The sequence below is a fragment of the Drosophila ananassae genome (assembly GCF_017639315.1).
Source record: "Drosophila ananassae strain 14024-0371.13 chromosome 4 unlocalized genomic scaffold, ASM1763931v2 tig00000054, whole genome shotgun sequence".
Lineage (NCBI taxonomy): Eukaryota > Metazoa > Arthropoda > Insecta > Diptera > Drosophilidae > Drosophila > Drosophila ananassae.
This window is the reverse complement of record NW_025319037.1, coordinates 8,641,325-8,661,610: the sequence shown is the minus strand read 5'-3', so window position 1 is coordinate 8,661,610 and position 20,286 is coordinate 8,641,325. Positions and strand designations below refer to the sequence as shown.

The 20,286-nt window shown below is 40.9% G+C and overlaps 2 protein-coding genes across 10 annotated transcripts in view; one reads left to right on the top strand and one right to left on the bottom strand.

Moving 5' to 3' along the window:
* The window catches only part of LOC6505469 (myb-like protein Q), a 30,473-nt gene extending 27,452 nt beyond the window's left edge, over positions 1-3,021 (bottom strand). For 4 of the 8 annotated variants that reach the window (XM_044717613.1, XM_014904413.3, XM_001966212.4 and 1 more), the window contains exon 1: positions 2,511-2,744. The gene's annotated coding sequence lies outside the window, so the exon portion shown is untranslated. Of the gene's footprint in view, positions 1-2,510; positions 2,759-3,005 lie in introns of those variants that run through there. The other 4 variants (XM_032455887.2, XM_032455888.2, XM_044717614.1 and 1 more) reach the window with 3 other exon arrangements.
* An 87-nt stretch (positions 3,022-3,108) lies between these two features.
* LOC6505482 (transcriptional activator protein Pur-beta) overlaps positions 3,109-20,286 on the top strand; it is a 505,448-nt gene continuing 488,270 nt past the window's right edge. For both annotated transcript variants that reach the window (XM_014904427.3, XM_044717615.1), the window contains exon 1: positions 3,109-3,776. The gene's annotated coding sequence lies outside the window, so the exon portion shown is untranslated. The remainder of the gene's footprint in view (positions 3,777-20,286) is intronic.

Here is a 20,286-nt window from a genome sequence, read left to right as displayed (position 1 = left end):
AAAAGTGTGCAACGCAGTGAAGAAGACATCTCCGACCCTATAAAGTATATATATTCTTGATCAGGATCATCCCTGAGTCGATATGAGCATGTCCGTCTGTCCGTTTCTATGCAAACTAGTCTCTCAGTTTTAAAGCTATCGAGTTGAAACCTTGCACACACCCTTCTTTCCTTTGCAGGCAGTATATAAGTCGGAACGGCCGGGATCGGTCGACTATATCCTATAGCTGTCATATAACTGATTGATCGGAAATGCCACAACTTTGGTGTTCTTTATCCTATAGCTGCCATATAATGATCGAAGTTAGAAGGATGGGATTTTCAATGGATGCCTCTTTGGGCAAAATAATTTGATATGCCAAATTTCATAAGGATCGGCCAACTATATACGATTCGCTATGTATCTAATAATATAAGATGCGTGGCGCCACCTAGCGGACTGCGACTCAACTGCAAGGGTATATAAACTTCGGCTCCGCCCGACGTTATATGGCAGCTATAATATATATTCGGCCGATCCTAGAAGAAAGCCCATCTAGCTTAAAAAAAAACGAAGTTATGCCTATTCCGATCATTTAGTTATATGACAGCTATAGGATATAGTCGACCGATCACGGTCGTTCCGACTTATATAAAGTTTCAAGTCGATAGCTTTAAAACTGAGAGACTAGTTTGCGTAGAAACAGACGGACATGCGGATAGAGGAACGGACGGACAGACGGACACGCTTATATCGACTTAGGAGATGATCCTGATCAAGAATAAAGTATATTATAGGGTCGGAGATGTCTCCATCACTGCATTTCACAATTTTGACTAAAATTATAATACCCGCTGCAAGGGTATAAAAAGCAAGGTTATGTCATTTCCGATCGGTAAGTTATATGAAGGCTATAGGATATAGTCGGCCGATCCTTGGAAAATTTGACAGATCCGATTAGTTTTCCCAAAATAAAATCTCTAAACAATCCCAATCTACTTTCTAATCTAAAAAAAACCAAAGTTATGGTTTTTCCAATCAATCAGTTATATGGCAGCTATAGGATCCTGGTCGATGGATCCTAGACGCTTTAAAACTGATTGACTTCTCGACTCAGGAGGTGAACTTGATCAAAAATTTCTCGGGTCGGAGATGTCTCCTTCATTGCGTTGCACACATTTAACAAAAAAACACATTTAACCCTCTGCAAGGGTATAAAAAAATATAATACCCTCTGCAAGGACATAAACGCATTGAAATATTTTGCATCGTTTTTTGGCAAAAAAGATAATTAAATGTCCTATACTACGCTGTTTCTGTGTACTGCATGTGTAAAAACCCGAAAGCAACGGAACCGCACGTGCCTAGGTCGCCTTCAATGTATACAAACATCTGGACAAAGTAAATAAATCTTAAGAAGATAAAAAAAATATTTTTTTTTTGAAAATTGAATTTTTTTTTGTTGAATGCAGCCTTTGCACTCATTTCACTCATCAACATAATGATCGACAATATCTTATGCGTTTAATTCAATTGGGATACAGAAGAGGAATGAAAAAATCGACCTAAACATATTTTGCAAACCTACATACATATGTATCTATGTATATATTTTCATACACATATATATATATACATATATATATATATATATGTGTATGTTTGTGCGAAAGTATTGTAAGTGCATTTCTATACTCTTTAATTCTATACTCACCTAAACCTAAATACATATGTTTAATTTTACGGAAAATGCAACAGCATGAGTATATATGTATGTATATGTATATGTATTCATATGTATGCATTTTTATGTAGAACGAAGTCTAAAGCAAAATTAAATATCTACATACATATGTACATAGCTTTTCTTAATTAGATAAATATAACTAATCGGATTTGCTTATATTATTGAAAATCGGATACTTTTGAAATAAGTAAACATTTATATTTAAATTTTAATTTGACAAATATTTTTTTAATATAAAGGTAAGGGTTGCGGTCCTGACAGGCCTAATATATGTAAATATGCACATACATATGTACATGTATGTACATATGTATATAAAAATAAAATACGAATCTCTAGCGACTGGTATTTTTTATGCATATGCATGTATACATACATATGTATGTATATTCGCGTTTCGTATATATGCAGTTATGTACATATTTATTTATGTACATATTTGTATGTTTATTGCTTGGCATTTTGATATTTGCACTTTTGTACTTATATTTATATCTAAAAACTTTGAAGGATTTGAATATACTTAAAACTTACATACATATTTACAATCATATGTATCTGCAAAAGTATATCACATTGAACGAAAGAACAGCATAAGAACTGACACGATTTATGTCAAAACTTACACATTCAGGCATTTTGGTACATTTTGTTTTTTAAACTATTGAAAAGAATAAGTAGGCTGTTGCTGGAAGTTTTTTAAGTGGTACATATAAAAATATCATTTATGAAGGATGGAAAGGGTTAAGATAAAGTTAGTTGAGATAAAAATCTAGACTCTTACATGACAGACGCGTAGACGCGCAATCAAAACAAAAATAAGAATAAGATTTATGATAATTTAAACTTTTGGTGTACACGATAAACACGAACGAACCGCAATAAAGCCGCAAATAGAAAGACATCCAAAAAAAGCTTTTTCGGCTCATGTGCAGTTCACCTTAAGCTTTTTTTTCGAATAACGCACGAAATACAAATATACGAAACGGAACGGAGAACAGTTGATACGTTTTCTGTTCCTAGGTTGAAGAAATATGCTTTGAAAATCTCTAGCGCGTTTATACTCGATATACATACATATGTACATAAATATGTATGTACATACGGGAGCTTTAAAGCTTATATTTTTTATAATAAATGAATAACATCAAGTTTAAATTAAAAAAGGTAAATTTTTTTTATTTTTTATTTTAACTTCTATGGATTGAGTTCGCATGCAAACCGGTGACAGGTGTACTAACCGGTAACCGGTGCAATAATCGGAAATGGGTGTACTAACCGGGTACGTACAAAATCATGGTGGCGAACGATCTCGAACATGATTGGCCCTACCAGCAAAAGGTACTAAACTATTGCATAGGTCATACAACAAGTTGTGTTGGAATTCGCATGGAATATTGGATCTCTCGTTCTGACCCAACCTCACAATACGCAACATGTCGTGTCGACTGAGAGATGAATAGAAGGTCCCATAGTCACCTCTTACTCGAGCGCATCTGCGCAATACCCAACTTTGCTCGACAGGTCGAATGTGTTCGAAACGAACCGAGTTAGTCGTAAACCGCAGTGTGTATTTATTTTTATTAAAATCATAAAAGTGAAAATATTTAAAATTTTTGTTATGAGCGAGTAATTGACGTGAATTAATTTCTGAAGTATACGAATGACAAAATAAGAAAAAGTTGGATCCACATGGATACAAAATACAAATTTATTAAAAATTTACAACTTGTTCATAAACGATTTATACATGTGTACCCACATTAAATATTAGGAATTTGGAATTAAATATCGGATGTCTTTTGCAAACAAATTCATCACAAACTTAATTTACCGCGCACTCAATTGAATGTTTGGTGCAAATATATTAATTTACATATACATATATAAAACACATACATATAAATTAATGCGTTTGTATGGACGAACAAATACGTACTTGTCTATGGATGTAAAAACCTTGAATATTTTCGCTGGGTTGTTGGATCTATTTAACCAAAGAGACTAGACAACAGCTGATGCTTTTGGAAATACTAAAAAGCAAAAATGGGTACGTATAAGCAATCTTAAAATTTGACTTAAATTTTCGTGGTGCTATTGTTTCTATCTCATTTAGTGTATTTAATTCAAGAATTTTTTGTCCTTCGTACTAAGTAACTATGATGGAGATATCAGAAATTAAAATTTTTCGAATATAATATTCATTGCTGGCTGCAACGCGGGGTTTCGAACGAGCAATGCGTCTTCCAACTAATTTACACCTTTAAAGTCTGTAAGCAAAAAAAAAAAAGGAACTTAGTTTGGCAAATAGTAATAAAACTGAATGTTAGTATTTTATTTAGATAATCCTCTAAAGTCTCCCTATTTAATGAAATTATTTTATATAACAAATTTCACGATAAATAATGAAAAAAGGGTAATGACGCAGCCGCGTCAAATATTAATTAAAAAATAACCGACGAAAAAAACAAATGCGTGCATTCGGCTTCAAGTCATAATTCGATCTATATTCAATAATAAACTTAAGCATAGCTTATCTATTGCGGTGAAGCGGGGCGTATTCCCAAGAGAGCGCAACTGAGCTTTTCTTTCGTTCCCGCTCCTTATACTACTTATACTAGACTTCCAATTAACTTCATTTTCTTTTTCTATAAATCTATCTATTATTAATCTATATTAACTCTACACCGGCCCCGTTGAAGGCCTCCATCCGGCTTCAACCAACTGCCATCTTCGGCAGCTTGTAAACTGCTCTCTTGAAAACAGCTCCAGAGCTAGTTGTCACGACGGCGACCCTGACCCTTCCGTCCGCACCGGCTTGAGTTTCGACGACTCTGGCGGTGATCTATTGTTGGGGCGGCTGATGACCCTCTGCGACCAGGACCAGATCGCCCTTCCCTATGTCCTCCTGCTTTCGATGCAACTTCGACCGCACCTGTGGCCCAAGACGTACTCCCGGGATCATCGCTGCCAAAACATTTTCTTAATTGACGATACAAGCCGCCATCGGCGCAAGCACGTCAGGTGATGAACGGCTTAGCTGTCAACATGTGCCCGGGAGTTTACGCCTCGCCTTCGCTTGAGTCCTGACTGTGGACGCCCAGGGGCCTCGAACTCATGACGGCTTCAACTCCAACTCCAAGGACAGTCGGCAGCTCCTGTGCGGTCAACCTCGCGCTGCCCACCGCTCGTAGGAGTAGGTGCTTTGCAGATTTGGCCTCCCATAGTCCGCTCATGTGCGGAGCCTGCGGCGGTATGAACGCAAATACGCATCCTTTTTTTGATGCGTATTGTCGCAGTTTGTTCGCCTCGTCCTCGATTTGTTGCCGCAGTGCCGCGAAGTGGCGGCTCGCTCCGTCGAAGTTCGGCACGTTGTCGCAGTGCACGATCTGCGGACATCCTCGGCGCCCAACGAACCTTTGAAATGCCAATAAAAAGGAGTTAGTTGATAAATCAGATACTACTTTTAAGTTAACTGACTTGGACGCAAAACAAACAAAAATGGCAATGTAGAACTTGTAGGGTGGCCTACCACGAATTTTCAATGTCGTTTCAATAGGGCCACAGAAATCCGCGCCACACATGGAGAATGGGCGGAGAGCAAACACGCTGTCGCAAGAGACTCACCATTGCTCGTGGACCCACATGAAAATTCGACTCGTGCAAGTATCGGACATAGCTCTGGAAAAATTGAGTGCGCTTCGTCAACAATACTGGAAACTTGGCATCGTACGATATAGGAGCATTAGCTAGTCGCCCCCCGACCCGCAACAAGGAAAAGGCAAGCCCAGCCTGATAAGTTTCATGGACAAATGGATTTAGCTTCTGTAGACTTGGACTAACAACAAGGTTTTTTCGAATATTTTTATATTCCTCTTGACACTCGTGCTCTTGAACTATCTGAACAATTTTATAAAAAGCTTCTTGTTATTCGATAGGTAAAGGTACACTATTAAAAGGAACTAATTTTTTACACTTCTTTATAAAGCGCAACATGTAAACGAACACCCTCAGCAGTTTTAAGTGAGAGGAAAATCCTTCCAATAAATATGAAGTGGAGACCATTGCGGTTAATTCGACCGCATTCTTTTTTACTTCCATCTGCAACATTTATGGTGACGGATCAAACCGGAGACTCGTTGGCCACTTATCTTCCGGCTCCGTTAAAAACGATGGACCTGTAAACCAGATCGATTCCACCGTCTCCTTTACGTCTCCACCTCCTGACACGATATCTGCCGGGTTCTGTTTAATTGGTACATGCCGCCACGTCCTATCCTCTGTCCACTCTTGAATCTCAGCAACTCTATTTGATACGAACGTTGACAACGACGATGGATGGGAACGTATTCAATAAAGACAAACTTCTGAATCTGACCAATATATACTGCGTTCGATCGGTACTTTTATAAGAGGCTTGATTTTACGGCAGAGGTTTGCGATAAGGTGAGCTGCACATAACTCTAGACGGGGGTTGAACGGCGCTACTTTGGACTTTGCAGTCAACAACGAGACTTTAATACTTTTTTGCAGATTCGCAACGAATATAGACGCACGATCCATTGGCTCTCATCGATGCGTCAGAAAAGGCATGAATTTGAATTGGTGACTTCGGCTCACTCATCACAAATCTCGGTATTGAGATATCTTCTAACTGTGACAAGGCGAGCTGAATTTTGTTGCAGTGGAATCGACTCATCCCAATCTAGCTTATTAAGCCAAAGCTCCTGAAACAGGATTTTTCCTTTAATAAGGATTGGGCTTAATAAGCCAAGGGGGTCGAATAGCTTTGATGTCACTGAAAGAATGTTCCGCTTAGTCGCCCTTGACCCATGACTGAAGTATCAATTTCAAATTTAAACACGTCATCTTTGGGAACCCAAGCGATTCCTAATGCCTTAGACAGCTCTGAGTCCGAAAGTGTTATTGGCTTAACGGTGCTCTCCATATATATGCCTAGATTTCCTGTGGCGGCCCGTGGTCCGAACCTGCTTTTTTTATGTAGCCAACCAGTCCACGGGGAGAAATCTCTGAGAGATCGTTGAGGTCCGAGAGTTCTGCGGACCCGGAGTGTTTGAGTCTGCTGCGTCCGAGTGCCAGGCAGTAGCATAAGAGATGCGTTACCGATTCTACCTCCTCTTCATCCCTGCAGCTCCTGCAGAAATCATTGTGGGGGAATGCAAGCCTGGCAGCGTGTTCCCCTATCAGCCAGTGCCCAGTAATTGCTCCAATCGCTAGGCTGCAGTCTGATCTGGTGAGAGCAATAAGTCTCGCCGATCTTTTCTGAGAGCGTGTCGGCCAGACCAGACGTGAAGTTTTACAGGTCTGGAGATTACTCCATTTCCTATTGGCTGCCAGGTCAAAAAACTCCCTGCACTTTAGCCTGAAAGTAGCCAAGGGAATGCCTACAAGTTCTTTCTCCGGATGGAGAGGGTTGGTAGTCCCTGCCCTAGCTAGTTCATCTGCAGCGCAGTTTCCCTCGTGATCCCTGTGACCGGGAACCCGAATGAGGTAGATGTCATGCTGTTCAGCCATCTCGTTGAGAGATCTGCGACAATCATTGACTGTCCTGGAGTTGGACGAGAATCCGTCAAGTGCCTTGAGCGCTGCCTGACTATCTGAGAAGATGCATATTGTACCCCGATTGTCCCTTAGTGCTGGGGATTCCAGTGCTTCCCTAATGGGTACTACTTCAGCCTGGAAAACACTGCAGTGGTCAGGGAGTCTGAAGGACTCCTTTAGGCTCAAATGCTCACTAAAGTAACCGCCTCCCACCTTGCCGTTAAGTTTTGATCCATCTGTTTAGATATGAATGGAGCCCTCCGGTCCCGGTGTCCGGGCATCCCATTCCTCCCTCGAGGGGATGATGATTTTGTAATTAGTGGTGGGTTGGTCGACGGGCACGCAGTAGTCCGTACCCCCCTCAGGCATGAAGTGATGCAGGTCCAGTCTGGTGTGACCAAAACTATTCTTACTCCATAGATTCGCCTCTCGCAGTCTTATTGCCGCCAGGGTGGATATCTTTACCCCCATCAGATCTACCGGTAGTAGGTCAAGGATGATATCTAGGCCGTCGCTAGGGGTAGTGCGTAGACTGCCTGTTATACAGACTTCCGCCATGCGCTGCGTCTTCCTAAACCTTTCCCTGCATAAGGAGTTGTCCAGGGCAGGCCACCAGGGCCGGCCATTGACTCCCAGCCCGTTCCTTTGCGGCCAGGCCGACAGAACTTCGAGCTTCGCTGTCATTAGGTCGCATAATGTTTGTGGGAATTTCACCAAGGAAGGCAATAGCAACATCATCCGCGTACGCAATGATCTTACAGCCGCCACCCCCTAAGGATCGCAGTAGGCTGTTAACCGCCACGTTCCAGAGTAGTGGTGAGAGTACACCTCCTTGCGGGGTGCCTCTCTTGACGTATCTTCGAATAGTCGAACCTCCAAGAGTAGCCTCGACACTCCTGTTGACCAGGATCATCCGTATTAGGTTCATTGATCGGTCGTCTATTCCAAGTCCCGTCAGTGCATCAATTATTGAGCACGGCAAGATGTTGTCAAGGGCCCCTTCTATGTCTAGAAAAGCAATAAGTGCGTATTCCTTAAAGTTGATCGCTCGCTCGGCGATCATAGTGATTTTTTGCAGGGCTGTTTCTGTTGATCGGCCCCTTTTGTAAGCATGCTAAGAGCATGAGATGTCACTTGGGTTAATGGTTAGTGGGAGATGGAGACTCAAGAGTCTTTCCATAGTCTTAAGGAGGAAGGATGAAAGACTTATAGGTCTGTAGTCCTTAGGGGTGCAGTGGGATGGTTTGCCCGCCTTGGGTATGAATACAACCTTCGTGCACAGCCACGCCTTTGATACCATACCAGTAGTGAAGACTGTACTGAAGATTTTCTTGATCCATTTCCTTAGGTTAAAACCGGCCCTTGATAACTGAGCCGGTATAATACCGTCTGGGCTCGGAGATTTGAAGGGTTTAAAACTATCTATTGCCCATTTAAGATTTCTGTCACTAAGTAGGTAATTGAGTGAGCCCTGGTGGCCCTGGCTATGCATCACTTGGGTTGTTCCTTCCGATGAGCAACCCGGGAAGTGTGCGTTGATAAGGGTCTCCAGGGATTTCTGCCCATCCGTGTTCTTAATATAACCTACGATGGGGGCTGTAGTAGAGAGAATCTTTCTTAGGCGGGCGGCCTCTGATGTCTCTTGGATGTTCGTGAAGAAATTGGCCCAGGCAACCCTCTTTGCCTTTCGCAATTCCTTGTTATACCGCCTGAGTTTAGCTTTATAGGCCTCCCACGCCTCGTCTGTGTTGGTACGGTGCGCGTGGTTAAAGGCCCTACGTGCATTTTTCTTGAAGGGGGCTAACGACGAGGTCCACCATGGAGGCTTCTTCGATATGCTGCTATCTATTCTTTTCTTGGGGCAGGCCCTGTGGTATGCTTTTGCGCTCGTCGCAGTAAGCTTGTCTACCATGGCGTTGAGCCCCTCGTAAGTTTCGATAATCTCTGAAGGTGGTTCACCTAAGGATCTATCTAGTATCTTTTTATAGAGCTCCCAGTTTGCCTTCCTAGGATTTCGAACAGTTTGCTTGGTGAAGTTTTCAAAATTTACAAATATTACATCTCAATGTAGCGGTGGTCTGAAAAGGAGTGTTTATCTAGGACTCTCCAGCTGGTGATTGCATCACCCAGGGAGTGCGAGAATAATGTATTTTCAAGAACCTCTCTTCTGTTCTTGACGACGAAGGTGGGTTCTGAACCTTTGTTACCCACTAGAAGCTTAGAGCTGAGAATAAAATCGAAGATTGACTAACCCCTCTCATTTGTGTCAGTGCTTCCCCACTGATTGTGATGAGCGTTGGCATCGCATCCTATTAGTAGGTCGATTTTCTTCCTATCGCTGTCTTCCATAAGCCGCCTGAGTAGCAAGTGCGGTGGAGGCCCTAAGTGGTCATGACCCATATACGCCGAGCATACTCGTACTTAATACGGCTACCACCACCCTCCAGGATCCTCGCAGTCTCCTCATTTAAAGTGAGGACAACCTGCCTTCTTAATCCCACTGCTTCCTCCACCTTGGCGACTCTCCCGTCCGCCGAAGGGAGTGTGGGATTGCACATCTTGAGCATGGCCAGTATGGTAGCAGGGTCCGCCGGCTTCTCTGTCAGCCGTACACGGGCCCTCGGTTTGCTGGGGATCTTGTCCCAGTCCACCGCCTCCAGACTGGCTCCTGGGTAAACCTCTCCAACCGACGCAATCATGTGCTTGTAGAGGCTTACAGACCTCGCATCTTGGCACGCTATCACCTTGATGCTACCCTGGTACCACCCAGCGTCTTCGCAGTGCGGTGGAGGTCCTCCGCTCTTGAGCATCTCCTCCATGAAGCGCCCAGGCAGCTCATTCACCACCCTCCGCCAAAGCTCCTTGGGGATCAGGCCATCTTTGGAGCCGTTGTCAACAACCCCAATGATGGTCCTACCCTTAGCAACCTCAGCGAAGGATCTGTTACTCTGTTGCGTCTGCACCTTCCGCTCTCCGCTCTTCCGAATGAAGGCCGCTCTCCTCCTATCCTTATAGGAGCCTTTACGCTGCAAGGAGCCAGCAGTCGCCGGACCGGGGCCTTACTTAGGGATACCGCCGGTGCAAGAGGAGCTCGACCCTGGGATCTTGCCCCCCACACCGTTTTGGGGGTCGGTGCCTTGGCATCTCCCCCTACACCGGCGCAGCTCGCCTCCGGACGTTGTCCCTCAGTGGGGAGCTTCGCCATCGCAGCTTTTCTTGGCCTCTGTCTGCCTTGGAGATTGACGGATCCATGATCCCATTTCCGGACTTTCTTGGGGAGTTCCGTTCTCCACTGTTTTTATTTATATTTTTATTCATGTTCATATTTGGACCCACGAGTAGGCGTGAAGGGGTTCGTCCATCATGACATAGCCCGCTTATCATGATAAGTCTGATTGAAACTGAGGGGTCGGCCGGTCCCCCAGAGTCCGCATATTAACGTCCGTGCACCCCTAGGACATGCATCCCTCGGCATATGCTGTTCCACCTTGGATTGGGGTGATTTGGGGAAGGGAGTGTTCTTCTCCCCGCCCGACTACGATTCGCCAGCGTCCTCGGCAGAGACATGACCTTACCGGGACCTGTTACCAGCCGCCCTCACGTGGAGAGTATAGTCGCACTACCAGCGGTGTACACAGTTACGGCACATGAGCTTATGCGTTTCTCCCCCAGTAGTACCCGTCGGCTGACGGCCTACAGGGGACATATAACCTAGGGATTCATATTCTTCCATGAATTCCACATACATTTTCTTTAAGTTCGGATGTCGCGATAATCCTTTCTCGAGCGACAAAAACGGCGTTTGGCTATCTCGACCTAAATGGAAGTCTGACTCCGAATCGACCTGAAGGCAGTATTCTAGTAGTCTTTTTGATAATGTTCCTCACAGAACTCCTGTTCTGGCGACAAAATCTTTTTAGAAGATGGAACTTCTTCCAATGAATTTTTTCAAATTGTGATCTATCGATTCTAATATTTCGTCCTGGCAATTCAGGCTAGAGACCGGTTGTTGAGGAATTGAGGAATTTGCCATGTATTTTCCCGATACTATCCATCCAAGAAGCGTTTTTTGCAGTATGAGATGGTTCGGTCCTTGCTTTATTTGGCCAACGGACAAAAGTTCGAAAAATGACTATGCTCCAATTAACATATCTATCCGCTGAGGTTTGTAAAAATATGGGTCTGCTAAGGGCAAGTTCTTTGGTAGGGTCCAATCTTTCACGTTCACTGACTGGTCAGGGTGAAAGCATGATAGCTTTAAAATCCAAAAGTCGAACGGGAAGTCGCTACCATTGATTCTCGACTTCACCACGGTGTGCATCTTTTTCTTTACTTGTGAATTAGATTGACCAATTATCAATGCCCTTTCTAGAGCCGACGCAGGCAAAGTATAGGAAGTAGAAGGGCCATCATTCGTTAATGCTGGAGGAGGATTTTCTGTTGGTTGTGGTAACGCTAAGTTAATTTCAGTCACTGTCATCGGTGCAGAGTTAATGGTGCGATCTTGCACAGATTTGACATCTAGTCGATTTGCGCTTCGCTACGGTGTGACCTTTTCGAAGAGGATTTAAACAGAGAGATGCTGATTTAACAAACTCAAACCTTTGCATTACAGCAAGGCGAACGGACGGACTGCACTGGGCCACAAAATGGTCTTGAGCGTTGCAATAACTGCAAGCTGGTTTGGTGTTGGCAAAGGATCAAGCTAACAAACTTCTATTAAGTTGCTTGCTAAACTCAGTTTTCTCCTGTTTTGTTTTGCCAGTCTCTTCAGCGGATAGATGCTGGTATCTACGATTTAATATCTTTTCCAAATCGGACCACATCGGCAATTCCTCATAATCCAGTGACTCTTCCCATTTTTTCCTGGTCACTGGATCTACTCTACTCAAAACTAAATATATAATCATAGAGTTTGCAATTTTAGTGTCATCTCCTATGTTAATTCTTCCAACTCGGCTCCAAATTCATCCATTTCGACTAATTGATCGATCTGGTCTTGCAACTCATTTGCTTTAGAAATTCTAGTTCCTCTAACCGGCGAATGCTTTTTACTTTAACATTTAATCTTCTTTTTAAATAATTAAGGGTCGTGGAATTAATTTTGGGTTTTTTACTCTCCATTCTATAAAATTATTTCTTTTCTAAAAAGGCGAATGCTTTTTACTTTAACATTTAATCTTCTTTTTAAATAATTAAGGGTCGTGGAATTAATTTTGGGTTTATTACTCTCCATTCTATAAAATTATTTCTGATTCGATGCAATTCGATGCAATTTTAATATTTAAAAAATTATTTAAAATTTAATAAATAAATAACATTTTAATAAACAAAATTAAATTTATTTTAATTTTCATTTTGGTACAAAATAAACGAAAACAATAATAATTAATTAATTTAATAAATACTACTTTTATTTAAAATTTTTATTTTATAGTAATTCTGTGAATTATAATTTTTTATTTTTTATAATAAAAAATAAATTATTAATTTTCAACCAACGAAAATAATTAATCAATTAATTGATAGTCGAATAAATCTATAGTCGAGGCACTGAGTATTTAAATATTTGTTCGCCAGTGATACCAAATCAAATTGTAGGGTATCGCGTCACTTGGCGTTCCGTTGAACAAAGGCGCCAGAAATACAAATACGTTAAACAAAACCCAAAATATCTGATATCAATTTTAAGGATGAAAATATGCTATATAGGTGTACAAAATTGCATATAAAAAATATTCTTATTCGGCACGTGCCTGATTTTTTTTTTGTTTTTCTTGCACGTGCCGAACTAGAATATTTTTTATATTCATTTATGTACACCTATATATGTAGCATATTTTCGTCACAAAAATTGATATCAGATATTTTGGGTTACGCATGCAGGTTTGTCACCGGTACTTTACCTCGTCAAGAGGTTTTTATACCCTTGCAGAGGGTATTATAATTTTGGTCAAAAGTGTGCAACGCAGTGAAGGAGACATCTCCGACCCTATAAAGTATATATATTCTTGATCAGGATCACCTCCTGAGTCGATATAAGCATTTCCGTCTGTCCGTCTGTCTATTTGTCTGTCTGTCTGTCGGTTTCTCCGCAAACTAGTCTCTCAGTTTTGGAGCTATCGAGTTGAAACTTTGCACACATCCTTCTTTTACTTGCAGGTAGTAAATAAGTCGGAACGACCGGGATCGGTCGACTATATCCTATAGCTGCCTGTTGAGCTATTAAAGGTTTTTAATAGCGGCCAAATGAATTAAATTCCACAGTTCAATTTTCAAGTCAATTTCAATATTTATTTTTCGAGGGTTCAACTCTAACCCCAACTTGCAAACGCTCCAATCAATAACAAAATCACAAGTACAAAGCTTAGCAATATGAATTATCAATATGAACGCATACAAATGCAAGATTTGCTAGTGTGCAGCAGCTCTACAAAAAAGCTCCCCAAAGCGCATGCGCTACAAATACCAGCAAAGCGCATGCGAACGGGGGAGAAGTAAACGAAACCAGAACTGCCGATAACACGCCGCCGCTCCACAGATTATAATATATGTAGCTTATTTTACGCAGCTTCGCCCTTTTCTGCTTGGCTCAACCCTGCCATATAACTGAATGATCGGAAATGCAATAACTTTGGTGTTTTAGTTAGAGGGTATTTGGACAAAATATCTTATGTACAAAATTTCATAAGGATCGGCCGACTATATCCTATAGCTGTCATAGAACGATCGGAATTGTCATAACTTTGGTGTTTTTTAAGTTAGAAAGATGGGACTTGGTACAGATTCTATTTTGAACAAAATAATAATATATCCTATAGCTACCATATAACTGATTTTTTGGAAATGCCATTACTTCGTTGTTTTTAAATTTAGGAGGATGGGAGTTTCAATGGATTCTTTTTTGGGCAAAATAATTCGATATGCCAAATTTCATAACGATCGGCCGACTATCTACGATCCGCTATATATCTAACAAGAAAGGAAAAATAACTTCGGGCAGAGCCGAAGTTGATATACCCTTGCAGTTGAGTCGCAGTCCGCTAGGTGGCGCCACGCATCTTATAATATTAGATATATAGCGGATCGTATATAGTCGGCCGATCCTTATGAAATTTGGCATATCGAATTATTTTGCCAAAAGAGGAATCCATTGAAACTCCCATGCTTCAAACTTGAAAAACAACGAAGTTATAGCATTTCCGATCAATCAGTTATATGACAGCTATAGGATATAGTTGGCCGATCCTTATAAAATTCGACAAATCAGATTTTTTTTCCCAAAATTGAATCTGTACCAAACCCCATCTTTCGAACTTAAAAAACAACAAAGTTATGCCAATTTCGATCGTTCTATGACAGCTATAGGATATAGTCGGCCGATCCTTATGAAATTTTGTACACAAGATATTTTGGTCAAATATAACATGTGGGGAAAGTCTCAACCAACTTAAAAAACACCAAAGTTATGGCATTTCCGATCAATCAGTTATATGGCAGCTATAGGATATAGTCGACCGATCCCGGCCGTTCCGACTTATATACTGCCTGCAAAGGAAAGAAGGGTGTGTGCAAAGTTTCAACTCGATAGCTTTAAAACTGAGAGACTAGTTTGCGTAGAAACAGACAGACGGACAGACGGACATGCTCATATCGACTCAGGAGGTGATCCTGATCAAGAATATATATACTTTATAGGGTCGGAGATGTCTCCTTCACTGCGTTGCACACTTTTGACCAAAATTATAATACCCTCTGCAAGGGTATAATAAGAAAAAAAAGCTAACTTCGAGCGGAGCCGAAGTTGATATACCCTTGCAGTTAAGCAGAAGCTTATATTATTATTGTATATATCGGATCGTATATACAAGTTGTCCGATCCTTTTGAAAATTTCACCATCAAAAAAATTTCTAATAAAAATATTGGAAACAGCCCCAAGCATCTTTAAAAATAGCAAGGTTGTGCCATTTCTGATCGTTCAGTTGTATGGCAGGTATAGGATATAGTCGCCCGATCCTTATGAAACATAGGATTAGATTGCCCAAAACGGAAACCCCCATCATTCTAGCTTAAAAAACAACAAAGTTATGCCAATTATCCTAATCCTAATCCTAAAATTTTGCAAATCGGATAAGATTGCCCAAAAGGCAATCTTTAAACATATGACAGCTATAGGATATAGTCGGCCGATCCTTGTGAATTTTGCCCATAAGATGTTTTGACCAAATATAACATGTGAGGAAAGTCCCAACTTAAAAAACACCAAAGTTATGGCATTTCAATCAGTTATATGGCAGCTATAGGATACAGTCGCCCGATAGACAAATAAAGTAAAAGTTGAAAGAATTTACTCTATATTTTCAAGTTAATTGCACACATACATGAACATATAAATTCCTAGTTATAAATCACTAATATTTTCTTTACTACTACTAATTTTTCTATTAAGGTATCTGCCTGTTAATCGTAAGGTCGTGGGTTCGATTCCAAGCAGAAAAATCTTTATTATGGGTTGATTTTTGTTTACTTTAATTTTTTTTCATTTCGCAGTCTCAAAATAAACTGTTATATTCAATATTATTTATTATCTAATTGAATGCAATACAGTTTAATATCTAATTGAAACAATACCTTTCGATTGGTATATAATTCAGTTAGATCACTACAGAAAATTTTTAAAATAAAAAAAAAATAGGTTTTTCCAGTTTTTCTAGTTGAACAAATTGTTGAATGTAACACTTTAAAAAGTATTGGCGGAGTTGCTTTGGCTAGTTTTTATACCCTTGCAGAGGGTATTATAATTTTGGTCAAAAGTGTGCAATGCAGTGAAGGAGACATCTCCGACCCTATAAAGTATATTCTTGAGTATATATTCTTGATCAGGAGCACCTATTGAGTCGATATAAGCATATCCGTCTGTCCGTCTGTCTGTCGGTTTCTACGCAAACTAGTCTCTCAGTTTTAGAGCTATTGAGTTGAAACTTTGCACACATCCTTCTTTTTCTTGCAGGTTGTTAGTACATAAGTCGGAACGGCCGTCATCGGTCGACTATATCCTATAGCTGTCATACAACTGATTGATCGGAAATGCTTTAACTTTGGTGTTTTTTAAGTTAGAGGGTTGGGACTTTCCACACATGTTATTATACCCTTGCAGAGGGTATTATAATTTTGGTCAAAAGTGTGCAACGCAGTGAAGGAGACATCTCCGACCCTATAAAGTATATATATTCTTGATCAGGATCACCTCCTGAGTCGATATAAGCATTTCCGTCTGTCCGTCTGTCCGTCGGTCCGTCTGTCCGTCGGTCCGTCTGTCCGTCTGTCTGTCGGTTTCTACGCAAACTAGTCTCTCAGTTTTAGAGCTATCGAGTTGAAACTTTGCACACATCCTTATTTTCCTTGCAGGTAGTACATAAGTCGGAACGGCCGTCATCGGTCGACTATATCCTATAGCTGTCATACAACTGATTGATCGGAAATGCTTTAACTTTGGTGTTTTTTAAGTTAGAGGGTTGGGACTTTCCACACATGTTATTATACCCTTGCAGAGGGTATTATAATTTTGGTCAAAAGTGTGCAACGCAGTGAAGGAGACATCTCCGACCCTATAAAGTATATATATTCTTGATCAGGATCACCTCCTGAGTCGATATAAGCATGTCCGTCTGTCCGTCTGTCCGTCGGTCCGTCTGTCCGTCTGTCTGTCGGTTTCTACGCAAACTAGTCTCTCAGTTTTAGAGCTATCGAGTTGAAACTTTGCACACATCCTTATTTTCCTTGCAGGTAGTACATAAGTCGGAACGGCCGGGATCGGTCGACTATATCCTATAGCTGCCATATAACTGATTGATCGGAAATGCCATAACTTCGTTGTTTTTTAAGATAGAGGGTTGGGACTTTCCACACATGTTATATTTGACCAACATATCTTATGTACAAAATTTCATAAGGATCGGCCGACTATATCCTATAGCCGTCATACAACGATCGGAATTGGCATAACTTTGGTGTTTTTTAAGTTAGAAAGATGGGATTTGGTACAGATTCTATTTTGGACAAAATAATCTGATTTTCCAAATTTCATAAGGATCGGCCGACTATATACGATCTTCTATATATCTAATAATATAATATGCGTTGCGCCACCTAGCGGACTGCGACTGAACTGCAAGGGTACATCAACTTCGGCTCCGCCCGAAGTTAGCTTTCCTTTCTTGTATGTGACCAAACTTTGGTGTTTTTTAAGTTAGAAAGATGGGACTTAGTACAGATTCCATTTTGGACAAAATAATCTGATTTGGCAAATTTCATAAGGATCGGCTGACTATATCCTATAGCTGCCTTATAACTGAATGATCGGAATTGGCATAACTTGGTGTTTTTTAAGTTAGAAAGATGGTAGGAGATAACTAGGAATTTATAACTAACAGGAATTTCAGTACTACTTGGGTTTTTGAGCTTGTTCATGTATGTGTGCAATTAACTTTTACTTTATTTGTCTATCGGACGACTGTATCCTTTAGCTGCCATATAACTGATTGAAATGCCATAACTTTGGTGTTTTTTAAGTTGGGACTTTCCACACATGTTATATTTGGTCAAAACATCTTATGGGCAAAATTCACAAGGATCGGCCGACTATATCATATAGCTGCAATATAACTGAATAATAGGAATTGGCATAACTTGGTGTTTTTTAAGTTAGAAAGATGGGACTTGGTACAGATTCCATTTTGTGCAAAATAATCTTATTTGCCAAATTTCATAGGGATTGGCCAACTATATTCAATAGCCGCCATATAACTGAACGATCGGCTCCGCCCGAAGTTGGCTTTTCCTTTCTTATTTTTATAGCTTTTAATCCATGATTTGGCCCAAAAACGGTGGTGGCTGTAATTTAAGCAAAGTGTGTTTTTATTTATATGCATTATGCATATAATATACATATAACGCTCTTTACTCGTAAAATTGTGCATTTGTGAGTCTTCTCATTAAGACATGAGACACTGAAACACAAAGCAGAACTACATCAAATCGGGGGGACGACGAGGGAGCAGCGGCAACCGTAGAGCAGCGACGACGAGGGAGCAGCAGCGACGGACAGGCAGCGGCAGCGGAAGACGACAAGCAGCAACACAGGCCCCGCAACCAGAGTCCGTGAGTCCGAACAAAGGGAACCGAGAGCCGTTTCGGCGCCAGGCACCAAGACCGCACCATCTGCCGGGCGCAAGCTTTGGGAGGGCGGGCGTATTGGCACCAACCCGGAGCGGGGATCGGGGATCGACGGGAGGACGAGCGGTCGGTCGGCTGAGCCAGACAGCCGGTGAGATTTATTGCCTTGTAAATTAATTACAATAAAGGGGATTTATTTGAAAAGAAGCAATACCGTGTTATTTCTGGGCTCGGGCAATCACGTCGAATCAATAAATTCGGTGGAACGTACCCTCAACCTCTGTGAGCTAGCCGCGGCGTTTGTTGCGAGCAAAACATAGCAAAACAGTTCGTTACAGCGTGTTAGTAAATGCTGGCTGTCAATATTTCCATAAATAAGATCATATAGAAACATGACACCCAGCATCGTTCTACGGTTTGTTAATGATGGTAAGTTGATTAGTAAAAGTCTACTACGATAAGAGGGGAGGTAAAGATTTGCATCCCAATTAAGTCCCCTAAGAGCAAACGTAAGGAAGTTTTTTTGTACAGATTCAATGTGATCTTAGTGTACTCCGTATTGAGGACTCCAGACACACGATCCATACTCAAGAATCGGACGGACCAGTGATGTATATAACGTTTTAGTTATGTACGGGTCATTAAATTCTTTTGACCATCTTTTAATAAAACCAAGCACACCCATAGCTTTATTAACCATGGTAGATATATGGTCGGTAAAAAGACATAAGTTTACATTTCGATCCATTAAGCTTTAGGTTATTTGCTAAACACCAATTTTGAAGTTTATCCAAATCGGATTGAAGTCTAGACTGGGCGCTAGTGAATTTATACTGAAGGCATGAAGCCATGCTGGCACGGAGTTATTATTGAACTACATAGGTGTTGCAAATGTGGAGTGCTAAGTTTTTCAAAAAGCTTTGGAATTGCTGACAATTTAGAGATGCCTCTATAATTTGCAGCATCGGATTTTCCCCTTTTTTATGCAGCGGAATAATGAAGGATTCCTTCCACATAAGGGGAAAGATCGAAGTTTCCAGCGATAGATTAAAGAGTTTAACGAGCGGTTTGCACAGAGCCTCGGCGCAGTTCTTCAGAACACAGCGTGGTACTCCAACAGGGCCTGGCGAATACACGGGCTTGACCTTAAGAAGATCCGATAACACACCACTTTGATCGAAAGATGGGCGAAATATAAGATTGGCTGATTGGATATTATAATTGTAAGGCTGAGCTAAACTGCTGCTAGGTGAATAGGTAGTTTGAAAAAACTGTGCAAAGAGATCGGCCATTGCCTGATCGGTGTTCGCATAAGAGTTCTCAAACGTAAGCAGTGGGGGAAAAGATACATGTTTACGCTTAGTGTTTACAAAGTTATAAAACTGCTTCGGATCCTGAGTAAACTGAATCCTGCAGCGGCGAATATAACTCCTATAACATTCTGCGTAATGCACGGTGAAATTGGACCGAGCTACTAAGTATCTTGAATAACTAACTGTACAGCCAGATAATATATGTTTATTTAAAAGTCTACTCATACTATTCTTTAAATTTATAGGGTGCCTTGTATACCAAGTGATATAAAATTTTTGTAATGCGATGTTTATATCCTCGCATGCCAGTAAATCAGACCAATTAAATTCCAAAATTAACTTTTTTAATTTCATAAAGTCAGCCTTACGGAAGAAACGAACTTTATGAGATTTAAGTGTAGACTTAAGGTCAATTAAGCAATTTTTTTCGCTTGAAACCTCAAGACTGGGATGATATGGATCCTCAGGGTTAGAAAGGGGGAAAGTTCTGGAAAGAATAATTCCATCAA